This window comes from Prenolepis imparis, unplaced genomic scaffold (assembly GCF_030444845.1).
Source record: "Prenolepis imparis isolate NDT839.2.m4 unplaced genomic scaffold, iyPreImpa1.0 SCAF_66, whole genome shotgun sequence".
NCBI classification, from domain to species: domain Eukaryota; kingdom Metazoa; phylum Arthropoda; class Insecta; order Hymenoptera; family Formicidae; genus Prenolepis; species Prenolepis imparis.
The window spans coordinates 87,833-95,405 of NW_028141224.1; the positions used below are offsets into that span (position 1 = coordinate 87,833).

The 7,573-nt window shown below is 31.7% G+C and overlaps 1 pseudogene; it reads left to right on the forward strand.

The window, feature by feature from the left end:
* Positions 1 to 3,144: 3,144 nt before the first annotated feature.
* LOC145947328 (uncharacterized) lies at positions 3,145 to 7,573 on the forward strand (annotated as a pseudogene).

A 7,573-nucleotide genomic window follows, 5' to 3' on the forward strand; every position in this document is an offset into this window, starting at 1 on the left:
AAGATTGCACTTGTTGATGTTGACTGTAAGATCGAGGATTCGTGACAATGCCCATCCGCTATCACGTTCCTGAAACTCTTCGAGATACGTCAATGTGGTTTCGATGACGTTCCGCTCATACCACTCGCGTAAATCGGATGTGCGAAAAAGTTCATAATTTCTTGTTTTAATACTTTTGTTGGCGCGCTTATCACCTGTCACAAACTCACCGTTGAACACAGTATTTACTTTTACACAGTTGTGTATTTTTATAACGTCTTGCACTTGCTCGAGTACTACACTACTAGCATATTCCAAAAATTGTCGCGGTTCGATATAGTCTGCGTTAATCACCGCACCGGTCAGTATACGATTTTCAAACGCGGTATCGACCTCTCGCCAAACGAGTCTTCCCGCGTTATTTTCGTCACTGTAATTACCACCACTGGATATGAATTGTCTCCTCAATCGAGTTTTTGCACCCTCGAGTCGCGCGATTCTAGCAACCAAAGATTGTCTATATCTAATCGAGAGTCGCGGACGCTTGACACGGCTGTTTTCTTCGAGCAGTTTGATAAATTCCTCGCAGCGCAGCGCCCATTCAAAATATACGCCCAAAGTGGCGACTTGATGAGACCGCTCCAACAGGTCGCGTTTAGTCTGCTCGATGTTTTCCATTTTTCCACACTTTTTAAAATCACGTTCTATAGAGCATTTGCACCCGCTATACTTTTTTCGACCGACGTATCTGTGCGCTTGCAAATTACGTACTATGGTTTGAAGTGGCAGCAGTCATTATATTTCGTCTAATCATTTCTTCCCCTCTTTATGATTAACGGATTGTTTAATTACATATCAGAAAGGTGATCTCCCTTCATCGCGTTATCGCTTTTGACACAAAGCGGCCGGACATCGTCGCTCATTTTCGTTTATAAAAATTCAAGCGGCCGGACATCGGCGCTCCCTAAACAATGAGAAAGAATCCCGCTTAGGGGGAGGGGAAAGGTACCGCAAAGGCTGCCGAATATCGGCGCGTAATGCAACACGGTCTTTTACCGCGAAAAAACACGTGTCCCAACGTGTTCATTGCGATAAGCACGATCTCCCAAGATCACTTCAGATGGAGGAGGGATGGGGAGGTACCGCGAGGGCGGGCGAATGTCGGCAAAATTATCGCAAAAGAATTCTTCCTAAACAATGAGGAAGAAACGTCGTAGCCTTATGGGCAGGGATGGGGGAGGGCGGAAGTACTGCCAAAGCGCGTCGCCTTATGGGAAAGGGAAGGGGAAGTACCGCGAGGGCGGCCGAATATCGGCGCTCACTTTGCGGTGTTTTGTTTATAATAACATGTTAGATAATTCAAAGTAATACAATACGCTGTTTTGTTTATACCCGCGAAAAAACAAAACGCGATAAGCGTCTCCCACACAGCGATAAGCGCCCCCGCCCCGCGTGACGTCATCCCCCTCGCCTACGAGATCCCCCGCGCCCCGCGCCCCCCTCGGAGGACCCGGGTTAGAACCGGCTTTATATCCTTACTTTTAGCTCCCAGCTTCGGCTAGCTTCGGATAGCAGACGAGAACAGAAACTAGCCGAAGCTCGGAACTATACTCGGTTCGTTATAATTGTATGTTGCTTGCATCGTGTTGCGTCGGAAAAAATGGCATCATGAATCATGATGCGGAAAATCGAGCTCCTATTAGTTATATAATCGTGGAAGCTTCCTAATAACTCATCCACGAGACGAACAGTAAGTAATGATTTATGTTTATATATTGCATGCTGTGTGATCTTTAAATATTGTTTTATTATTTCATTTATATGCTTAAATATATTACAGATCAGTTATATAGATTTCTTAAAAAAATGGAGACTGAAAGTGATGATGACTTATTAAGAGCGATAATAAAATTAAAAAAGTAAAAAACAGATATAAAACAGGATTATTGAAAAATTATGAAACAGATTACAGGCACACCGTATGTCAAGCTACTAGATTACGTTGGGATTCTCTACGCAGTAAGCAAATTACTGTTGGTAAGACATGTTTATTTAATTTATTTGTTACTTTTAAATATAATCTTATTGTTTATTGTTAATTGAAGATTTTTTTACATACATAGTGTTCTGAGACAGCTTATTTCAATAAAAGTAAAAAGTACTTTACGTTATAGGACAAAACTAATTTTTTTTCTATAATTTAGAATACGTTTTACTTTTCCAAAATATTGAAAGACACTGATTATTTTTTATTGAATTTAAGTGACACGTATAAAATATTTATTGTAATAAATTTATTTTTAACAACAAAATTTTTGTGGTCTTTTAAGATATTTAAAATTGTATAAGTAATGCATTTAAATTTTGTACAGGGCATAGTACAAGTACTTATGTACCTATGAATATTGAAGAGGATGGAGACAATCCATTAATAAGCAGCAGTACAGACGATTCACATGATTTTCAGATGGAAGATTATGACTGGCATCATAGCAATAATGAAGATAAAGGTAACTTAAAAATTTCAATGGAATCTCAGATTATTAAACATGCATATAAAAACGATAAAAAATAAAAAAATTATAAAAATAAAAAATAAAAATAAAAATAAAAATAAAAAAATTAATAAAAATTATAAAAATAATTTTTTCAGAACATTCAAACTGTGATAATTTCAATGGAACCGATGACAAAATTTTAAACAATAGTGTACATGATAGTAGTGAAGATGAAAATAGCATTGCTTCTGATTATTATCACACAGGTGATTATTATTCCGATGATAGCGAAAATGATGATATTGATAATACGAATTTTGATGATACTGTAATGTTTGAAGAGACTCAAATCACAGTACGAGATGTAATGACAATGATCATGGCTTTCTGTATTCGATTTAAAGTATCAGATATAGCAAGATCTGAATTAGTTAATATGATAAAATTACTTGCAGGACCTAAATTCAAAGATCTAAGTATATCTAAGTGTATACTAAGCAAAGCTTTTGATCCTCCAGATGATAAAATAATTTATCACTACTTCTGTGATAATTGTAATAAAAAGATTGTATATTCTACGTCAAAAAAAAATTTTATAAAAAAAACAGCAATTTGTGAATTGTGTACAAACAATATCAATATATCTCTAAAATCGAAAAATTATTTTATGTCAATAGACTTAATGTATCAATTAAAAATGTTATTTTCATATTCAAAAACTAAAAATGATATTTTTAATTATATTAATAAAGGAAACAATTTTTCTGAAAACGAGAATATAATAGAAAATGTATATGACAGTAAATTATACAAAAAAATCAATAGTGAAAACACTCATTACTTAACGTATAATTTCAACACTGATGGTGCACCTTTGACTAAAAGCGGAAAGCAAGGATTTGAGCCTCTTCAAATCAAGTTTTAAATTTTTTGTCACCAAAGATTAGATATAAATATGTACTACTAGCAGGACTTTCAATGTATATAAAAGAACCAAACAGTGATTTAGTTAATTTATACTTTTTAAAGTTTATTGAACAAGTAGATTTTTTTATACAAGCAAGGAATTGAAGTCACTGATTTAGAGAACAAAAATCTTAATCTTAAATTTTGCCCCTTAACTTGTTGTGTGGATTCTAAATGTCGACCGGTTTTGCAGAATCGATTACAATTTAATGCTTATTATGGGTGTAGCTGGTGCTATCATAGAGGAGAGTATTGCAAAGATGTTAGAAGAATAAGGTATCCTATCGAAGAAAATGATTCAGAATTAAGAAGTCACGAAAATCATTTAACAGATATACATGTTGTAACTACTTCAGGAAAATATCATGAAAGAGGAGTAAAAAACGATATCAGTTTATCGCAAATTCCAAACATCGATATGGTTTGGTCATTTGCTTATGACTATATGCATGGTACGCTTTTAGGTGTTGATCAACAAATATATAAATCGTGGACTTCGTCGAAAATAAATTCTATATTTAAATTAAGTAATAATGAATTAAAAATAATAGAAAACCGTTTAAAGTCCATAAAACCCACGCAAGATATTCATAGACGTCCACGACCTTTAAAAGATCGAGAAAAATGGAAGGCTTCCGAAATAAAATTTTGGATGCTGTGTTATAGTTTACCGTGTCTAGTAGGTATCCTCAATGATAAAGCTTTAGTACATTACTCATTACTGATAAAAAGCATGCATACCTTATTAAAAAAAAAATTAGTGAAAAAGATTTATTAGAATGTGAACGTGATTTATTAAAATTTGTAGCATATTATCAAATGTATTTTGGAAATAATTCAATGACATTTAACATTCATAGTTTATTACACGTTGTTAAATCTGTAAAAAAAAAATGGCAATCTTTGGGCAAGTTCTATGTTCTCTTTCGAGAGCAATATTTATCAATTAAAATTATTAATCAAATGGTCCAAATGGCATGGACCAACAAGTAGCAAACAAATTTCTACAGACAATACATTTCAGAACTGACAATGTTCAGTATTCGTCACCTGAATTAAAAAATTATTGTTCAAACTTATTCAATTATAAAAATTTGTCTACATTATATACTTATGGGGAAGATTACGTTACTTTTATTGGGAAACATTATTTTAAACAGTATGGTACAGGATTCTGTAAAATATATAAGAAATATATATAAAGATAAAGTTTTTCACAGTATAAAATACAAAAAAGCAAACTGCACTGTTGATACAATGATTCAATTAAAGTCAGGTCAATTTGGACAAATAGTGGACATAATAAGCTTTAATAATAAATGTTATTTCAGAATTTCAAAAATCTTAACTTTTGACTGTAAACCTTTTAATGTATTGCACATTGAAAAAATAAGGTGTGAAGATTTTGACGATATTACAGAAGTTTCTGTAACTGCTGTAAGTAGAAAAGTTGTGCTTGTAAATGTTTGCAATGCCCGATATTTATGTGTATTACCTAATGATTTTGAGGCGCAATAAAAATGTAAAATATATCTGCAAATAAATGGAACTTTTTGTTTTAATGTATCTTTTACTTAATATTATTTATTATTCACTTTTATTACCCCATTGAAATAGAATAGATTAAGCGTAAATACGATTGAAACCGATAGCGGCGGATTCAGATCAATCCAGAAATATCGCATCAGAATTCGAAATTGCATTAAAATGTCACAATTGATGCCAATTCAAAACAATTCACATCGTCACTTTATTGACCCAATTAAAATGGATTGAACCTAAATACGATTGAAACCGATAGCGGCGGATTCAGATCAATCCAGAAATATCGCATTAGATTGGAGTTCGAAATTGTATTAAAATTTCACAATTGATACGGATTCAAAACGATTCACATGGTCACTTTATTGACCCGATTAAAATGGATTGGACCTAAATACGATTAAAACTGATAGCGGCGGATTCAGATCAATCTAAAAATGCCGAATTAAAAACGATTCCGATTGACTTGATATTAAAATCGATTCACTTCTAATCGGGCATCCGATTGACCGGATTGAAAACACATTTATTCCGATTCAGTTTCACCAAATTTAATGCGGAACTAATCGGATTCAATAGATCATTTTTAGCAGGGATGTTCCAGTCTTCGACGATGTAATGAATAAATGTAATCTTCTGGTGAAAAATGCAAATGACATATTCTATATTTTCTTAATTCTTCAGACGAAGCATTAAGAATAATATTATTGTTACAATTTCTTTCCACTTTTGTGATAATATGGGATTTTTTGGAAAAAAATGACCAGGTGCCTTTGAATTAGATTTACATCCTGGTACGATGCAGACCATTCAATTTTTACCATGATTACGATTAAAAGCTGCAAATAAAAGTATAAGAAATTTAAAAATACAAGTTAACATTTAAATATAAAATCAATATATAAAAGCATATTACTAAATAATAATCTAACAACCATAATTTCTTATATTTCTATTTTTATATACAACTTACCTTATCAGATAAATTCTTCACTCGCTCCACACACGCTTTATTTTATTTTACTTCACTTATCGTCTTTTTCTATTATAGATACATGATAGATACCCCAATACGACAGTTCAGTGTGAGTTTAGCCGTTAGGTTAGGTTTAAGTGATACAATCGCCCCCTGGGTGAATATACCAGAATGAACTAATGTAGCCTGAAATTTCATATAGAAGTTGACCAGGTATGGTGCGGGGTTATAAACAACATAACGTGTGTTTTGATGTGATATAGCTTAAGTGTGCGGTTAGCTCGCTTTTATAAGAGAATTCAGGGTCATAATTGGTAGAAGAAGAAGAAGAAGAAGAGATTTATAAGAATCAAGTAATTATTTTATTTTATATTTATTAACAATATTAACAATTATATTCTTATGAAAAAATAATAGGATGGTTGCGTAACAAGAAAATATAGTTATTATTATTATCTTAATTATTATTAAAGATCGCTAGTCAGAACAATAGGAGTAGTGGAAATGATCGACCAAAACTAGCAGATAATAAATTTATTTAAATTTCACGACGTTTCGACCATATGATTGTGGTCCTTTTCAAGTGAAACAAATTAAAATTAGTTACAATTACATCTCAATTATACACGATTGTCATTGTACAGCATTTTTTTAAAAAATCGAAAATTGAAAGTGCGAGACAGCACACAACATATCCTCCCAAAGGATCGTCACAGATTCTGTGATAATTTCCACTACTCCTATTATTATTATATTATTATGAAAAAAATATAGTATATCACATATATGTAGTATAATATTGCAAAATGTATCTTGTTATTTATAATTGTTAATATAAAATAAGGAAGTGAATAAATAAAATAATAAATAAAGAGACAAATTATAAAGAAAATTTATATACATTTTTTAGCTCATAGCATTCATAGCACTGTTATAAGTGCTATCAAAAATACACATTAGCCTTTATTCGCTCCCTTATTTTACATCAATAATTATGTACTTATGAAAGAAATAGTAGGGTGGTAGCGTAGCAAGAAAGTAGTTATTATTATGAAAGAAATAGTAAAATGGTAACGTAACAAGAAAGTGGTTGCAAATATCATTATATAAATATGTATTCAAGAAAGAAATAGAAGGATGTACATTTTGCAATGTATACTACATAAATGTGATATGCAACACTACATATATGTGACGTATTATATTTTTTTCATAATAATAACTACTTTCTTGCTACGCTATTATCCTATTACCTTTTTTATAAGTAAATTGTTGATTGTTGATATACGTTTAGATTTATTTTATTTTTTACATTAACAATTATATATTTATAAAAGAAATAGTAGGATGGTAGCGTAACACAACAAAATACTTACACATACATACATACATATATAAGAAATATTTTCTTGTTACGCTGCTATCCTAGTATTTCTTTTATTCATTAGTATAATACAAAAAATAAAGAAGCAATATAATACATAGGAGTTATTTTGTATGCGCTAATGATTTATTTAAATATGTTTTATAGTTACAAAATAAGGACATAATGAATTGCGAGATGGAGTTGGAACTGCAAATCGATAAAAGAAGGTTGAGAATACGGGCCTAA